Source organism: Hylobates moloch, unplaced genomic scaffold (genome assembly GCF_009828535.3).
Source record: "Hylobates moloch isolate HMO894 unplaced genomic scaffold, HMol_V3 SCAFFOLD_17, whole genome shotgun sequence".
NCBI lineage: Eukaryota > Metazoa > Chordata > Mammalia > Primates > Hylobatidae > Hylobates > Hylobates moloch.
In genome coordinates, this window is record NW_026652292.1 from 34,376,181 (window position 1) to 34,394,987 (window position 18,807).

The 18,807-nt window shown below is 42.4% G+C and overlaps 1 long non-coding RNA gene across 1 annotated transcript in view; it reads left to right on the plus strand.

Annotated features, from left to right (window-relative positions):
* The first annotated feature begins 16,847 nt into the window (after positions 1–16,847).
* The window catches only part of LOC116457008 (uncharacterized), a 155,273-nt gene continuing 153,313 nt past the window's right edge, over positions 16,848–18,807 (plus strand). The window contains exon 1 of the long non-coding RNA XR_004244875.1: positions 16,848–16,910. This is a non-coding gene — a long non-coding RNA (uncharacterized LOC116457008). The remainder of the gene's footprint in view (positions 16,911–18,807) is intronic.

Here is an 18,807-nt window from a genome sequence, read left to right on the forward strand (position 1 = left end):
GGGTATCTCCACTAAGGAAATGGCTCATGGAAGATTTCCAACAGCACCCCCTCCCCTTCTTATTTAACAAATTTTCTATAAAGAAGATAGAATTTCCGGAACTGTTTGAAAAAGAGAGGCCTTTGTGACTTAAGTTTTCTATCTACCTCCATTTCCCAATTCTTTAACACAAATTTGCATCCACCTTTAAAGCACCTGACATGGTGTCTAGCTCAGGACGTTGCATATAGAGAGCATTCATTAAATATTTTTGAGCCTGCCTAGGTTTAGGAATAAAAAATATCTTATATTGCAAGAATTTGTACTTTGTGTGTGTGTGTGTCTGTGTGTGCGATGGAGTCTCATTCTGTCGCCCAGGCTGGAGTGCAGTGGCATGAACTTAGCTCACTGCAACCTCAGCCTCCTGGGTTCAAGCAATTCTTCTGCCTCAGCATTTGGAGTAGCTGGGACTATAGGCACCCACCACCATGCCTGGCTAATTTTTGTATTTTTGTAGAGACTGGTTTTTCCCTATTGGCCAGGCTGGTCTCAAACTCCTGACCTTAGGTGATCCACCTGCTTCAGCCTCCTAAGGTGCTGGGACTACATATGTGAGCCAGCATGCTTGGCCAGAATTTGTACTTTTCAGAGAACTAGAGGTTAGAGGACAGTGGAGGGAGACTGAGTGTATGTATGTGTGTGTGTGTTTCTGTGTGTGACTTAGGTGCTGAGAAAAGTGTGTGGCTACAGGGGACAATAATAACCATGGTGCCCTGAGCTCTTACTGTGTGACAGGCACTGTCCCATGCATGGGCTTTGCCAGCATTATCTAATCTACTGCTCAAAAGTTTACAATGGCCACAAGGTAGGCACTATTTTGCAGATGAGGAATTGATGTTTTAAAAGGTGAGGCAACTTGTTCAAGGTCAAACAGCTAGTAAGTGGCAAAGTTGGGATTAGAACTCAGGTTTTTCCTGCCTCTGGAGCTGGAGTTCTTTGTAACATTACTCTTCTTGGAGTCCCTGAGAGATTAAACACACAAACAACAACAGCCCTGAGGACTTGGGACCTTTCTCAGCTGTGGAAATGTTCAATGAACACCAGCTCCTTGAGAGCCTGAGTGAAACATGACTGTGGGCTGGACTCAGAGGTTCAGGCTTTGTCACTGGAGTGAACTTGTGAACTCCATCAGAGCTGGCCAGCGTGCTGCTCCTCAGGAGGTTGGGAATGACTTATGAAGAGGTCTGTGAGCCCAAAAGATGTGTTTTTTCTGGTGCTGCTCTCCTGACCCATCTGCAGGGACCAGTCCCATATCAGATTCTTGGACCTGGCCTAGGGGGCTCCCCGCTGTAAGCCTGGGCTTTCTGGATATACCCTTGTCTGTGGATCTGCCTCCTAGGCTGAATATCCAGATTCCGGGTTCATTTCTAAGCTGCACTAATTTCTTGTTGTTGATGGAGTGGCTGTTTACTATTGAACACCCTGTTGGCAGGATGCCTCCTGAGTGTTTTGGAAAGAGGTATCTCATCTGTTGTGGATGAAGGGCTATTTTCCCAACAATGTCTGTTCTCTTTCTCATCCTCTTTCACTTTCCCCTCACAATGTCTACAGAGCATCTTGATCTGTTTTTGAGGATTGGGTCTGTAGCCCTTGGACTACAGAGCATCTTGATCTGTTTTTGAGGATTGGGTCTGTAGCCCTTGGACTACTAATTTAACTACCCCTGGCCCTAATCATCTTAGAAATGAACCTGGAATCTGGATATTCAGCCTAGGGGCAGGAAGCCAGTTTAAATACCTCAAAGAATAACCAATCAAGTGATTAAAGAAACACTTTGCAAACTGAGATCGATATCCTAAGCTCAACTCTCACTTAAAGTCGTAACACCAATATAATCAATTTCAGGAGGCATTAGCTTGCTCCATCAAGGAGAATCAAGCCATGTTATCTTCATGTGGGCTGCATACATGATGCATAATAGGAATTTAAGTGAGTGAAATCTCAAAGAGAAGAGGAATTCCTTGAATAGCTCATCAGTCAAAGATGACAATAAAATGTCTACCGGCTTAATGGAATGGGTCACCTGCTGCTTCCAGGAAGCTGGTTAATTCAATTTGTCAGGCCAGGCAGACGCTAGGGACCCAGGCTCCTCTCTAGAACTCATAAGGAACTATATTGAATTCTGATGCCTTTAGTTTCTCACTTCCTTTCAGCAGCGTGTACAACAGGATCCATTGGCCCCAAAAGTGGTATTAGGAGGAGGCTGCTCTGAACTGGCAAAGAATAAACTTAGTGCTGAAGAAATTTGGCTAAACTATGACCTCACATGTAATCACCCTCCTACCATCCTGGAACACCTTGCTTGCTGCTAGGAGACATTTGAGATGTCCCTGTATGATGAAGCCACCAAGGAGTGATATCTGACTCTGACTCTGATGGTTACTTTCTTTTTTTTCTTTTTTTTTTTCTTTGAGATGGAGTCTTGCTCTGTTGCCAGGCTGGAGTGCAGTGGCATGATCTTGGCTCACTGCAAGATGGTTACTTTCTTATATAGAATTAAGATTCATTTTGCCCCAAATTGGAACACATTTTCTTTTGTGTGTACCTAACTTCCTTACTAAGTCTTCCTTGATTGTGGGAGAAAAGGTAGTAAATTTCCCATGAACCTACCCATTCTGAACAAAAAAAGTCTCCCCTCGCTGTTCATGAATACATTATCCCACGATAATATTTACTTAGATATTTGCCTCTGCAGGATGTTGAGTTTGGGTGAATATTGCTCAGAGACATTTAGAAGATGCAGAAATAAAAAAATCAGGCAATGACTTGGTTTGGCATGTAGACGTAAGAAATATAGTATAAGCATGGTGCTTTTTAGAGGGCAGACATATGCAGGCATAGCCTGACTTTCTGACCAAAAAAAGTAAAAGTTCAGGACAGCAGGATGACTTTTGGGAATGCTCAGATCGTTTGAGAGCATTTGTGTTTTGTGAATGACCTAGTTAGTATTCTCGAGGCTGCACAGCTACAGGCAATGGTCTCCAAAAGGTAGCTTTGAGTGCTTACAACAAGCAGGGTTATTTAAGAACTTTCCTGGGGCCCTGGGGCGCTATTGAATATCAATAGCCGGTTCCAGGTTGGGAGTGAGAGCAGTGTACAGTTACAGGAATGAGTGCCGACATTTTTCATGCCTGGCCTGCCATCCTAGCAAGCTGCTTGGGTAAACAACATCTAAATTTTACAGGCTTTGAACATGGGGCACTCCACTTATATGGCAGGACATTTGAATTGACTGGTAATTTTGAATAAGCAAGATTTCTTGTTGAGTTCACTAGAATTTCTTTGTCATATGTTTTAGATTTTCAAAGCAGTGAACTGGGAGGTTTAGAGCTTCCAGTATTAGGGGAACCAGATCTGAACAATGCCAAAGACCAAGATCTTAGAAAATTAAATAATCTTTGTAACATGGGTAATGCTTATCACTTCAGAAGGCAGAAGTCTTGCTGGAGGACTTTTGCGCAAAGTTAATTGAATCCAGCTGCTGCCCTCCTCAGTCTGAATTGGACATGATCTTGGTAGTGGTTTCATTTCTTACCATTTTGCTGCAAGTTTTTTTGTTTGTTTGTTTTTAGGAAGTACTGTGTTGCTGTTATCTTGTTCCTATCCTCATGCTCTCCATTGCAAGTGAAAGGAAGGAAGGAAGGAAGGAAGGAAGGAAAGAAAGAAAGAAAGAAAGAAAGAAAGAAAGAAAGAAAGAAAGAAAGATAGAATCTCCAATCCCTTCTAGATTAGCGATAATGGGACCCCTGTAGGTTTGACTTTATTTAGAGTTGGCATTACTTCAAACTAGAAGGCAAATCCCAAGGTCTGGAGATCAGGTCAATGGAAATGTGGAGGACTTAGAACTTTTCCACAGTAAATGCAATGAGCAATCGGCTTAGACAACTCCCAAAGGCACTGTAGAACATGTGTTGTACAAGTGAATCTATACATCTTTGTACACAAAACACATCCTAGACTGCCCTGTTGAGTGCTCTTCCCAACCTCTCCTTTCCTTACCCAAACTTAATTTACCCAGCGATTCCAGTCCCCTCCTCTGGATTCAAGTCATGCTTCTGTAATCTGTGCAGTTTAGAACTCATGGCATCTCTGCATTGTCTTACCCATGTCTCTCTTCTTCATCAGGATCAGAAGCTCGTCTCTGGGGCCAGTTGTCTGGAATGAGACGGGCACCATATTTTAGCCTACTTTTCTAAACCCCACAGAATCAAACACTGCTGGGCACATAATTATGTACAATAAATCCTTACTGATTAATTTAATCACTATAGTATACAGTGGAAAGGGACTAGAACCAAAAGAGCCAAGAGTTCTGGTCCTCATGCTTCAGTTTTCTCACCAATAGGCTGAGGGAGATGGATAAGATTCAATGGTTTTCAGACTTTTTTTTTAACCATGGAATTTTTTTTCAAGTGAAGTCTTATTTTATCTAAAGCACCGGTAGGCAAGAATTTATTTTAAATGTTCTCTTTTGAAAGTTTACATTTATCCTGGTAACCGATTAGTCAATCAGTGTGTGTAAAGAGGCTTTCTTTATAAACAAAACATTGAAAATCAGGGGTTATGGTGGCAGCTGGTGTCTTACATCAGCCTCAGCACCTGATGTGTTTGGTTTAGGTTATACAATCCTAAGAAAACCCTGATTCACACAGAGGCTATTTGCAAATAAAGTTTTTCTTTTTTAAACAGGTCATCCTGTTATTTCAAGAAACCCACCAGTTAGACCTCTCCAGACATTACAAGAAGGATGGGAGGACATTTTCAATTAACATTTTAATTGCTATTAACTTCTAACACCAGACAATATTTATTATCTCATGAACATCAGATGAAAAAGTATCCATGTTTTATTATGTGAAAACGGTAAGATGTTTTTAACACGTCCCACTGTGTCTGCTTATTTCTTGTTACACAGCTGACAAAAACACTGCGGCGAGACACACACTTAGGACATGCCAATTCATTAGTGTGATTTTTATTAAAATATAAATATAAGCCTAAGGTGACTGGAAACTCATAGAATGGTACACTAAAGATTTGCACATTTTATTCAGTGTAAATTTAACCTAAAAAAGGAACAATATTGAACTCTAGTTTAAATATGCATATTGATGTGTTTAGGGGTGAAGTATACTGATGTTTGCAAGTTTGAATATATCAAAGAAATCAAACGGACCGAAGCGTGGATAGAGCTGGGTAGTTGGACAGATATATGGTAAAGCAATACAGCAAAATGTTCTTGTTCACTGTACAATTCTTTCAACTTTTCTGTGTTTGACAATTTTTGTGATAAAATATTGAGGAAAATGTAACTCAAAAGACAAATCTTTATCTGAAGTGTATTTCAAACATATGTCATCTTACATGATTTTAATTTTGCATCCAACATGGAAATCTTCCTGGTAAACGGAATTTCTCAAAACCGGGATGATTTTAAGCCATTCTTGAGAGTGACAACCAGCCAGCTGGTTCTAATGATGGCAGTGGGAGAGATTTCATACCACTGATGTGATGATATCAGCCAAGAGAAAAAGCTGTAAGTTTTGTTTTGTGATGCCTGGCACTTCAGGCTGTGTGACTGCCAGCACAAAAATCACAACCTGTGAGCGGGCAGAGAATTCTACACTATTGCAGTTATTTCTGGTCCAGCTTGGGAAACGGCACTCACAGCAGGCAGGATCTCCCCGGACCATGAACCTGATTCCTCCTCTCTTTATTTCCTAGAGAATGACTTACCTCATCCACGTCACCATAAGGGAATTGGTGAGGCTTTGCATTGCTGGAAACTAACACTCCAGTGAAGAGACACCGGGTGGAAGCTCAGGCACCTGGGAGAGTGGAGGTTGAAGCAGCTTTTCTGAGTCCCACTTCCAAGCAGGATTAGGCCCAGTGTCTACTTGATGAAGATTCCTATTCCTCAGCATCACAGAGAATATTTCAGACGCTGAGGAAGGACACCAGAATGTATGTGCAGTCTCCAAACTGGTCTCCTTGCACCTTCCTTCTCCTTTCCCCTCAATCTACCCAATTTACACATCCAGTTTAATCATCTAAAATATCATCTAAAATACCACTTTTGCTCTTTTCCCCCTTAAAACTGTTCTCTTCCAAATGCTTTAGTGGCTTGCCATTACTTACAGGATAATGTATTATTAATATCTTTAACCTCTCACTCAAGGTCCTAATGAATATAGCTCTAATCTGTGTTTTTAGATTTAGTTTTCTCAACTCTTTAGAAACTTCTTCTGCTGCCACTAGATTGGCATCCCACTGCCCCCTCCACTCCTCTCACTTCCTACATATACTGTACAAATTCTATTCTATATGAGAGGTTTGCATGCTTTGCTCCCTCCCACCTCATCCATCCAAATCCTATCAGCTGAGGTCATTCTTTTTCCCTCTGAATTTCTGTACCAGTTAGGATGCTTTGGACTGCAAGTAACAGAACACAGGAGCCAAGTATCAACCAGTGGCTTTTAAGCTGTAGCATGCATTAAAATACCAGGAGGGCTTGTGAAACCACAAACTGCTGCTTCCAACCCCCCAATTTTCTGATTAGGCAGCGCAGGGGTAAAGCCCCAAAATTTGTAATTTGAACAAGTTCCCAGGTAAGGCTAATGCTGTCGGTCAGGGGGAACACACATTGTGAAACACTGGCTTACACAATGGGAAATTTATTGTCTCACTCAACAAGACATCTAGAGCGGTGGTTCTCTCAAACTGGGCTGTACAACATAACCACCTGGGAGTATTTTTAAAATCCTGATGATCACACCTCATCACTTACCAATGAAATGAGATCCTCTAGGGGGGAGATCCATGCATCCATATTTTAAAAAACACTCCAGGTGTTTATAGTATGCAACCAAGTTTTAAGTGCACTGGTCTAGAGGCAGGGAGGTTGAAGTTCTAGTTACTTCATTGGTCCAGCAGTGTCATCATGGACCCATTTCCTTCCATCCCTCTCTTCTGCCTTCTTCTGGGTATTAGCCCTTGTTGACTTTTTCTTTCACCATCACACATTGCTTGCACCTGTTCAAACCTTCCTCCTTTAAAAACACTATCCAAAGCTTGGAAAAGGAGAAAGCACATACACCTTCCTTTTGTCTTTTTAAACCTATAGAAAATGCTCCTGGAAGCCTCCCGACACCTCCACATATCTTTGACCTGAACTGAATCACATGACCGACCCTAAGCCAATCACTGAGAAGAGAATGAAATGTTGACTTAGACCATTGATTCCCAGAATTGGCAGTACATTACAGTCACCCAGAGAAGTTTGTAAACGATTGGATTTTGGATTTTATGTCTGACACACTAAATCAGAGTCTAGAGATGGGGCCCAGTTATGGAAGTTTTAAACTACCCTCCAGGTGATTATAATGTGCAGGCAGAATTTAGAACCGGAGGCGGAGCTTGCAGTGAGCCGAGATTACTCCATTGTACTCCAGTCTGGGTGATAGAGCAAGACTCCGTCTCAAAAAAAAAAAAAAAAAAGAACCACTGGTTTTGAGCAATCAAGATTCATCTCTGGCCGGGTGTGGTGGCTCACGCCTGGTAATCCCAGCACTTTGGGAGGCCCAGGCAGGCAGATGACTTGAGGTCAGAGTTTGAGACCAGCATGGCCAACATGGCAAAACCCCGTCTTTACTAAAAATACAAAAATTAGCTAGACGCGGTGGCACACACCTATAATCCCAGCTACTCAGGAGGCTGAGGCACGATAATTGCTTGAACCTGGGAGGTGAAGATTGCAGTGAGCAGAGATGGCATCATTGCACTCCAGCCTGAGTCACAGAGCGAGACTCTGTCTTAAAAAATAGTAATTAAAAATAAATAAATTCATCCCCTAGAGCTGTGAAGCAGCTCAGCGTCTTAGGAAAACGCATAGCCACTTGGTGCTTGAACAAAATCAAAGTTCTCTTAGCCGGGAGAAGGGGTAATGGCTGTTGGAGAGACAACTGTCACTCATGGGACACCGATATGCTGTCATGTATGGCTAATCAGCAGTGTCTGGGCTTTCACCCCCATTGAGAGCAGAACTCTGCTCCATTTCTCTATGCTCCTAACAAGTTCTTATCTTAGTGCCTTGCACAGAATAGGTATTCAGTACATATTTGTTTATCATTTATCGCTTTGTGGATCTGCCGGCAGATTCACTGGTGGACTGAAGTTACTTTGCCTGGACATTTCATTCCATTGAAGCCTGCCAGAAGGACTGCTTCATCTCCCCTGTCTTTGAAGCTGGAGAGGAGACATTGAAAGTTCCTGCTCTGCTCCTCGATTAGTGTGTCTGCTTCTTGACCCAGCTGTGGTTTTATGTGACGGGGAAATTCCACACTCTCGGCATGAATGTGTGGCCCGACCGGGGCCATGCCAGGAGCTGTCGTGGCATTTATGTGTGCCTGTTTTTGTCTTCAGGGTGGTGAGGGCCAAAGTTTGCCCCTCAAAGCAGTTCGGCAAATCAGCACTGGGGCTCTTTTGTACAAGTACATTTAGATGCATAATTGAAGCACTTCTTCCTCCTCTGCAGAGAACTTGACATTTCCCTATCACGGTTAGAGGAAAAGTATTTGAAGCTTGACAGGGTGAAGAAACAAGCCGTTAACTTTAGATTAAAGAGGTTGATGGGGAAAGGGGAAGGCTGGTTGTGACTTTAGAAGCACATACTCTCTTTTATTCGGCAAAATCCCATGCACAGCTCCTTATTTACAACTTCTACAGCAGGGAATGCTGAGGAGGGCCTGGCCCGGTGGAGGCTTAATGGGCACGTTAACCTGCAAACTGTTTCATGTTGGGCTGCACAGAAAGGAGGCTCTAGGTGCAAGACCTGTGAGATAGACATTTGGAAATTTTTATTTCAAGATGGGGGAGATGTTGTTTGATAATTAATCATTCCCTTCCCTGTCATATAGTCTGCAATAAAGACTTTATATTCTCTTACACAAAACCCTACTGGCAAGGAATGTTGCTCCTACACATTTCTTCCCTTTGCAATCTCATAATTAGTCTGGCCGCTAGTTCTAGGTAACCCAAGCCATATGTGAAGAGCTTCCTTGCATATGCTTACTTGTGTGGCTGTCTCTGCCTAACAGGCATTGGTATCAAATTCACCTTCTGACATGCAGAAAATGACCATTTCTTTCCTATCATTTTGCCCTGATTTGAAAATCCTCGTGTCACTACCATCTTATAGGGGAGAGATTTTACAAGCCTTTTATTTCAGGGACAAAACTCTTTTCTTTTGGGAAGCAGGTGAACCCCCATTGATAAACTTTAGAGGCCCCTGGCTAGCAGTGGACTGAATGGTGTTGATTTCAGTTTGTTTTCAATCTCATTTTTTGGAGAGCTTTACAAAGCCAATAGCATAGCTCTATGGGGCGGGAGCAGGAGCTAACGTTTTCTCTGCCAATGCCGTTTCCTATAAATCTTGCAAAGCCCCTTGCCACACTGTTTACAAAGATGCAGCATCAGAGCGCCAGAGCAAGGCTCGGATTTCTTTCCTGAAACTTCATTAAGTTGTAAGAAAAGCTCAGTGCAATTTTCATCCTTCTCCCATGAAGAGTTATTGTAAAACGTGAAAACTACCACATGTGGCTAAGGAAAGGAGCGGTGGAGAGTGTGTGTGTTCCTGAGCCCGACACAAGTGCCTTTAATTCGCCAAGTAACAGTCATCCAAGCTCCCAAATAAATGGAATATTTCAGCCCCAATTCTCATCGTTTCTTCCCTAAATTATTCTATTCAAGTGTAAAATGAATATAAATCTTTCTCTACTATTAAAAAACAACAACAAACAGCTTCAGTTTTTCTTCCCCCAGCAAATGTTCCACTGGCACCTAGGGAGAGGTGGGGACAGTCTCCAGAATGGAGAATTTTCTGGTTCTTGGCCATACCTGCCTGGTGGATGGGGTGGCAAAGAGGGGAGAGTTGTGTTACTACTCCGTTACTTCTTGGGAGGCAAGAGGAAGAGGAAGCGGCCAAGTGACTCTTCCATCCCCGAGCCAAACAGCTTCCCTGCCTGCCTGTCCAATTCCTCAGGCTTTAAGGGATGGAGGAGGTGGTTAAAATAGTACCTTGAAAATTTAAGGAACTCTTAGGGGATTTGCAAGCACTTCAATCTTTGCGTTCTCTTAGAGATGGGAGTAGAAGAGACCTTCCTGGTGAGTCTCCTAGTGTGGGGCAGGGAGCAGCAGGGACAGACGGTGGAGGTGAGTCTACATTGAGTGAAGCCGGAGTAGTTTCTGGAATCTTGAGCGAGTGTCTAGGAGCCTTGACAGGGAGAAGGCTGGTGGATGTGGCTGTGGGAGACGAGGCTGAGGCCTGATTCTAGCACTCCCTGACGCTGCAGATGATGGTTGGATACCTTCCTTAGTCAACTTCTATCCTCACCTCTTGATCTGGAAAATAGGGATGACACCATCAAACTACTCAGCATTTCCACCACTAATGACTGCTAGGAACTTGCAATAGGAAATGTTGACTGTTTTGACCATTTGCAAGCCTGACTTCCCAGATCTGGGGGCTCGCCCAAATGTCTCCATTTACTAAGCTTTTTGCAGGCCCTTCCAGGCCTTAGGGTCTAAACCCTGACAATGTTCTGACAAGACTTTCTGCGGGCTTGGCTAGTTCTTGTGGGACTATGAACACGCAGAGTGAAGGCCAAGTGTACATTTGCAGTTTTGCTCCTTGTAGAGAAGCCTGAGTTATTAACTAGGAGAGAAATGGAAGAAATGTCTTAATTTTTTAGAAACTTGGCTTTCTCCCTGGTTGTTGCTTCCCTTTGGGTGTCAGTTGCCTTTTGGCTTTGTCAACCAAAAGAAAAGATTCAATGTGTTAATTTGAAAAAATCTTTAATAAGAAAAAAAGACAATTTTTATACGTCATTATTTGCCTGTGAGTCAGATATTGTCTCTTGGCTGACTGCAATATTTACTGTTTCTTTGTGTGTTTGGTATTACCGCCTTCAATCTTTTGAGATTTTTTGTTTTTTAACCTTGTCCTAAAAACAAGCCTCTTTTTTTTTTTTTTTTTTTGAGATGGAGTTTCACTTTTGTTGCCCAGGCTGGAGTGCAATGGGGCTGTTTCGGCTCACTGCAACCTCCACTTCCTGAGTTCAAGCAATTCTCCTGCCTCAGCCTCCCTAGTAGCTGGAATTACAGGCACCCACCCCTACGTCTGGCTAATTTTTGTATTTTCAGTAGAGACAGGGTTTCAGCGTGTTGGCCAGGCTGGTCACAAACTCCTGACCTCAGGTGATCTGCCCGCCTCAACCTCCCAAAGTGCTGGGATTACAGGTGTGAGCCAGGGCGCCTGGCCAGTCATTTGCAATTTGGAGCACATTCTCTGTGAATATGGGCTCCCTCCCTCTTTTGCTCTCATAATTTCTGCTGGTCCTGCCTTACTTGACCTGTTGGGCAGAAACCAACCTCATAAAGGAAATCAACAGCAGACATTTAATACAACCTTCTTATGATGCTTGGAGCCTGATTAACATCTCCTGCATAGATGACTGAAGAGTGATTTCGCAAAACTGTGCTTTGTGTAGCTGCTGTTTGAATGCGCATGGCTTCCCATGCAGTGAGGGACACATGCGCCAAGATGGGCTCCTGCTGCGTTTCTGGATGTGTCCTCTCTAATGCTCAGTCTACTCTTAGCAGTGTGACCTTTGCTGCCTCTGCCATTCCACCCCCAGCTCCGTTGGGGGAGCTAGATGACGGTTCAGAATAAGAAAATGTCTCATTGTGGCACCTTCCTATCTTGTGTCTCTCCAAATAACAGGGTGCTAAAAATGTGGCAGTTCCCAGAAGTCGGAGTGTGGGAATGATGCTAACGGTGGAAATGCTCTGAGACTCCTTGATTTCTCTCATTTTATCCGACCCCTGCCTCCCTACTCCCATCCATCCCCACATCCTGGTATAGCAAGGCTGAATTACAACATGGCAAGACAGGTCCTTCTGGGACTGTTTACAAGGCTGCACTACCAGGAGGATATTCAACATAGATCTAACCCAAGCGAGTACTCATTTTAGTGAGTAATTTTACAGCGGAGGGAATGGGCTCTGAAGGGGTTAAATGGCTTGTCCAGGGTAGACACTGTCAGTTGTAGGCAGGACTGGGCCCATTTGACTCCCAGGCTTGTGTTCTTTTTTTACAAAAAGTGTTCTTTTATCCTACCTCCTAACAAGTTAGGCTCTGTGCAACAGTTACCGTGAGGCAAATTCAGTTCCACTTGAGGGAAGTCCATTTTGTTTGGGTATCAGCAAAACTCGCAATATTAAGAAAAGCCTAGAAATGTAAGTCTGCATTAATTTAAAACTTTAAGCACTTCGGAAGGCCGAGGCAGGCAGATTACTTGAGGTCAGGAGTTGGAGACCAGCCTGGCCAACATGGAGAAACTCTGTCTCTACTAAAAATTCAAAAATTAGCTGGGCGTGGTGGTGCACACCTGTACTCCCAGCTCTCAGGAGGCTGAGACAGGAGAATCACTTGAGCCTGGGAGGCAGAGGTTGCAGTGAGCCTAGATGGAGCCACTGCACTCCAGCCTGGGCGGTAGAGCGAGACTCTGTCCCAAAAATAAATAAATAAATAATAAATAAAATGTTAAGCAACACTGACACTTCTGAGGAGCTCTGTGGTGCTCTTTGTGTTCATTACCATGTCTGTAAGCCTTGTATTTGAGTGGGATGGTTGTTTCATGCCTGAAGGGTGGTGTGACTTTGTGCATCTATACCTCTAAAAAGAATGTACTGAGAGTTTAAAGACTTTCTGGGATAAAGTTGAAGCCTTTCTACCCAATACATTATTTTCTTTCAGATACTATGGCCAGTGATGCCCATTCACCCTTTGTTTCTCCCTCCCTCTTTCCTTCCTTTCCTCCCTCCCTCTCTTCCTTCTTTCCTTCCTTCCTTCCTTCCTTCCTTCCATCTTCCTTCCTTCTTTCCTACCTTTTTTCTTTCCCTTCTTCCTTTCTATTCTCCTTCCCTCTCCTTCTCCTCTATCTCTTCTACTTCTTATCTTTCCTTTCTTTGATAAAGGAATAATTGAGAGTGAATTGTCAAGACAAAGCCATACAGTATGATTCAATCAATGCTAACCACCCTCAAATAAAACACTATTTACTAATCTCCTAGATTAAATGAACAAAGAAACAAACAAAAAAACCCAACCTTGGAAAAAGAAGGTATGTAGCAAAGATATAAATAGGCATCTACCTAAGATTATAACATTCTGACTTCTTAAAGGCATTCTTATAAAGAAAACATGAGCTTGGATGACATGATGATGAAGTAGACAAGATTTATATCTACTTTATTCCGACATCCCCTCAATTTTGAGTCCAGATCTGAGACTCCCATGGGTATAAAAATGTGCAGGGGAGTGATCTAGCTTCCCCAAATTCAAAAAACACAATAGCTAATCTAGCATGATATCTTTCCTAACTTTCCCTAAGAGTCTAGACATGGTCTCATAGGAGTGACACCAGTTGTTATAGGCCAGAGGGCATAACGCCATTTGGATTTTATTGCTAAGATGCCTCAGAACAGAATTCGTTCTGGTCAGGCTGAAATAAGAAAAGGAATTAATATTAAGGAGTTGGAAGTGTGTAACTGAGCTTGCGTCTAAGGAAAACAAATACATTCCAGAGAGACTAAAAGATGCTAATTTTCTTCATGCAGTGAGGCGTGGAACCTAATCCCCTTTTCAGCTATGTTTATCACACAGAGGTCGGTGTGTGTGGGGGGGGTTGGGGGGTGTATGTGTTGTCTTTTCTAGAAACCTCTTTCCTGTTTTTTTGAGGTTAATTAAAACCATATTTGATAATATGAAAACAGCTCCAACCATGATGGTTTTCATCAATTCAGGGCCTTTCAAGTATTCTCCTGGCATTCTGAGATTAAAGGTGTCATGATCGCCCGAAGCCATTTGGAAATTGTCATGGCAAACTGTGCAGTAAGTACTTCCTTGTGAATTTATGAATCTCATCAGATTTTGGAACGTGCTGATCTCAGAGGTGAGGGCAGGGCTCCGGGCCTGACTGCTTCACTGCTCATCCGTGGCTTCCTTTTATCTTGCTTTCCAGTGCAGAGCTCCAAAGAGTTTTTCAAATCCCATTAGACTGCCCGATGGCATTCTTAAGAGAAGAAGGAAGAGTGTTTGTTTAGTTGAATTAGGGGAAGTCTCCTGTGGCCAGTGAAGTTTTATTGAGCCATTTCTAGAAGTATTAAAAAAATCAAGTGGGCTTCTTTGTTTTGGGCTTTATTGTTTATTTACATTTGCTTGAAAAGGTAATCTGCACAGGTTTGAGGTCAGCTGGGAAGTGGGACACCATTCGTAAGACAGAGAGGAGGACTCTGGGGGAGAAAATATTTGGATAGACAGACCACTTGGTTGAAATGGAAAGAGGGAGTCAGAGAATTTCATTATGTCAGTAATGGGCTTCAGTGGCACTTTCTGAGTGTATAATGTGTTGGGTAGTGAAGGCTTGCTGGGGGGTCGAAGAAGGGATTGCCAGCAAAAGCAAGATGTGCCATGTGGAAAAGAAAACCACAGGGAGAAGATTAGTTAGCTTTATCAATAAGGAAAAGTTGGGATAGAACAAAAGCATAATAGTACTATATCACATAGCCAAAATTATCATAGAGGTATAGATGTGTGTGTGCATGTGCAGGGGTGTGTGTGAGTGCATGTATGCATGTGTGCAAATGCGTATTCACTGTGTGTGTGTGTGTGTGTGTGTGTGTGTGTGTTGAACCTAACTTCCTGAATACTTGCCATGCACCAGGCACTGTTCTGGAGTGGTTCAAATCTCATGACTCCTTGTCCTCTGAGTGGCACTTTGCTTTAGGTAAGCTCGTTTGAGCCTCAGGTGCAGGATTTCCCTTGCTTGCCTACAGGGGAATTTACAGAAATAATAAAGCAGAAAGTCTACAACTCTACCTGGTATGGGATTTAATGAAACTACTCTCATCGATCTCATTTTATAGAAACACAGAGAAGTTAAGTTTGTCCAAAGTCACACGGTTAGTAAGTGGAATTGGTAGGATTTGCCCCAGAAAGTGCGGGGCCAGAACAGTGCTGCTTCGCCGCCGTAGTAGCACTTTCCCTCTCAACAGGCACTCCTTAGTTTTCTCTGTTTGTCACTATGCCAAAAGTGCACATAAAATGATGTTTGTGGGACTACAATTTATAAAGCACATTATTGGAAAATACCTGAATATTCCACTAGAGGGAATTGGTTAAATACATTTTGGTATGTTCGTGTGAGAGGGCACTATACAGCTGTTAAAAATAATATTCTCAAAGAATATATGTGACTACTAGGCTTAACTAGGTTATGTTACATGGAAAAAGCAGGCAGCAAATCTGTATGTATAATTTGATGCTAAGTTTGTTTTTTAAAACTACTGTGAAGGGAGAAATGGAGACAATCTAACTGTATATGAGAAGAATGAGTAATAAACTGTGGCTTAGTCATTCAATGGAATACTACATCTAGTTCAACTGAATGAAAATAATCTCCGTGGATCAACATGGATAAGTCTTAAAACATAATGCTGACTGAAAAAAGCAAGCTACAAAAGGATATATATGGCACTGTATCACTTATGCAAAAATCTAAAATGTACAAAAGTAATATACATTTTATGAATCCAATTGCATAGTAAAGACCAGGTGTGGTGGCTCACACCTGTAATCCCAGCACTTTGGGAGTCCAAGGTGGGCGGATCACTTGAGGCCAGGAGTTTGAGACCAGCCTGGCCAACATGGCAAAACCCCATCTCTACTAAAAATATTAAAAAAATATCCAGGCAGGGTGGCCCATGCCTGTAAGCCCAGCTACTCAGGTGGCTGAGAGAGGAGAATTGCTGGAACCCAGGAGGTGGAGGTTGAAGTGAGCCGAGATTATGCCACCGCACTCCAGCCTGGGCGACAGAGTGAGACTCTCTCTCTCTCTCTCTATAGATAGATAGATAGATAGAAACGTTTTTGTACTTTTACTGTATATATATATACAGTACTTTTTGTACATATATACAGTATATATATTTGTATGTATATACATATTTGTATATATATTTGTGTATGTATATACAGTACTTTTTGTACTTGTATATATATATATATACAGTAAAAGTACAAAAACGTTTCTATCTATCTATCTATCTATCTATCATCTATCTATCTATCTATCTATCTATAGTAAAAGTACAGAAACATTCAACGGATCTATACACACCAGCTTTAGGATAGCACTTCTTCATTTCCTTTAGGAATGAGAAAGATGAGTTTCAGCTGGATCCATTTTATTTCTAAAGGAGAGAACTGAGCAAATGTGGTAAAATGTTAACATTTGTTAAATCTGAGTGGTACATCCCTAGGTTTCTTTTATACTGCTTTCTGTGTGTTTGGAACATTTTATAATTAAAATTTGTCTGTGTGATATATAATAAGGATACACACGTGGAAGAGGCTAGTGGGCATCAAAATATAAACAGCGACTATGTTGGAAAAGTATAGTGCAAACTTATTTTCTTTAAGTTTTTCTGTATTTTTTAAGTTTATATAGTAAGTATGATATAAGAAATAAAAGCAAGACACGTCTTTTTAGGAAGCATCAATGTTGTATGCAAAGAGTGCTGCAGTGGAATATGGAATCTGCTCCTGTGTGACACTGGTTGATTCACGTAGGCACTTTGTAGCACTAGGTACTTTGCAGCAGTTTCCTCACCTGCACGGTGGTTTTATGGGCCACATGCTCACTAAACTGACTTATTCTTCCTGGTAACCTGCATACAGACCTCCCAGGCCCTGGCGTGAAGGTGGCACTGTGACTAACTCTTGCCGATGGAATGGGAGGAGGCAGTTAGAAGTAAGTATGCCTGCTCTGATGTTTCTCTCTGCCTTCTGTCTGCTGCGTGGATGAAGTCTGGGGAATCCTGAAACCGTTTGTTGAGATGGTGGAGCCACAGCAGGGGAGGAACCTGGATCCCCACGTGTCACCACAGGTGTGACAGAGGCCAACCAGAAACGTACCCCTTGAATTTTGTGAGAGCAAGAAGTAAACTTTTGGGCTTATTTGTTATAGCAGTTAGACTACTCTGATCAATACAGGCTCCATCTGTCAGATCCCTTCAAGTTCTGATACTCTATGAATCCAGAGGCCGTTGGTTTAAAGCTGTCTGTCCATTCATTTATCTCTTGATGAAGTTCACTTGTCTCGGGGACAAACTTCTCTAAACCAGAAATTTGGACATGTCCAAAAGAAAGAAACTGGTGTAATAACAAGTGAGTTGAAAAGATAAAGGACAGTAGCCAGAAGACCAGGGGAAAATCTGGAACTGAGTAAGTCTGGGCTGTGCATGGCTTGAGTCTAAGGACAAGAACTTGAACATATTTTGATCTCTTTATAACCCTCCAGTCTTATATATTGTAGTCACTTAATCAATACCTGTTGGATGAATGAATACATGTGTGAGAAGCTGCTATCAGTGATAGCCACATAACTTGAAAAGCCACTGCTGCATAATTTCTAGAATTATTGACCTTTTAGTTTCGTGAAGGGGGTAAGAGCACATGATCTGGACTCGGAGGGGTCAGGCAGGCTGGGTGAGAATCCTGGCTCTTCTTCTTCCTTAGCCTTTCCAAGCCTGTTTTCTTAGGCATAAAATAGGGATAAAAATGCTGTAAAACCCATAGTCATTTTGAGGATTAAAGGAGTTAGGTAATGCAGGTGAAGCACAGGCCTGCCCCACAGTTGAGTAACTTGGATTTATGACATGAATTCAAGATGACCCTAAGTTAAATCAAAATAAGACTCTTGCTGGGCCCGGTGGCTCATGCCTGTAAACCCAGCACTTTGGGAGACTGAGACAGAAGGATTGTCTGAAGCCAGGAGTTTGAGACCATCCTGGGCAACATAGCGAGACCCTGTCTGTACAAAAAAAAATGTAAAAATTAATCAGGCATTATGATGTGTACCTGTAATCCCAGCTACTTGGGAAGTTGAGGTAGGAGAATCACTTGAGCTCAGGAGTTTGAGGCTGCAGTGAGCTATGATTGTGCCACTGTGCTCCAGCCAGGGTAACAAAGCAAGACCTCTGTTTCTAAAACAAAACAAACAGAAACAAAAACAAAAACAAAAACAAAAAATATGATAATATAATGACTCTCTACCTCTTCTTACCTAGTTCTCCCATAGGCACTATCTAAGTCAGCACAGGTGTTGGCCTTGACAAGATTAGCATTGCATTGGTAGAATGCTCCAAAATAGCCTCATTAAAGCATCATTACATCATACTTGCTGAAGTAATCAATGATTCTCACGGAACAAGAGCACAGGAGGTGAGAGAGCACTGTTTCCTAATGCAGACACCCTTCAGGGTCACTTCCTGGCTGAATGACCTGCAGAAGGGGACTCAAGTAGACCCGTTTCATTTTCTCATCTCTGAAGTCGGGGGAGAACACCTGCCAGCCACGCCGTTTATTGTGGAGGTGAAACCAGTGTTCCTGAAGGTCATGGCCTGGCACAGAAGGGTGCTCGTGGGTGTCATTTCTCCCTCTTCATGTCACTTCTTTGAAACCCAGCCCTAGTTGAAGCTCAGATGATATTTCTCTAGTTTTTATACAGAACACTGTGGTTTTGGTAAAATTCACATACATTTTGGGAAGCATTCCCACCACCTCCCCATCTCCAACCTCCATTTACTTGAAGGGAAATGGAATCTATCTGGTTTTGATTCATTTACACTCCACTTGTTAGCATTAGT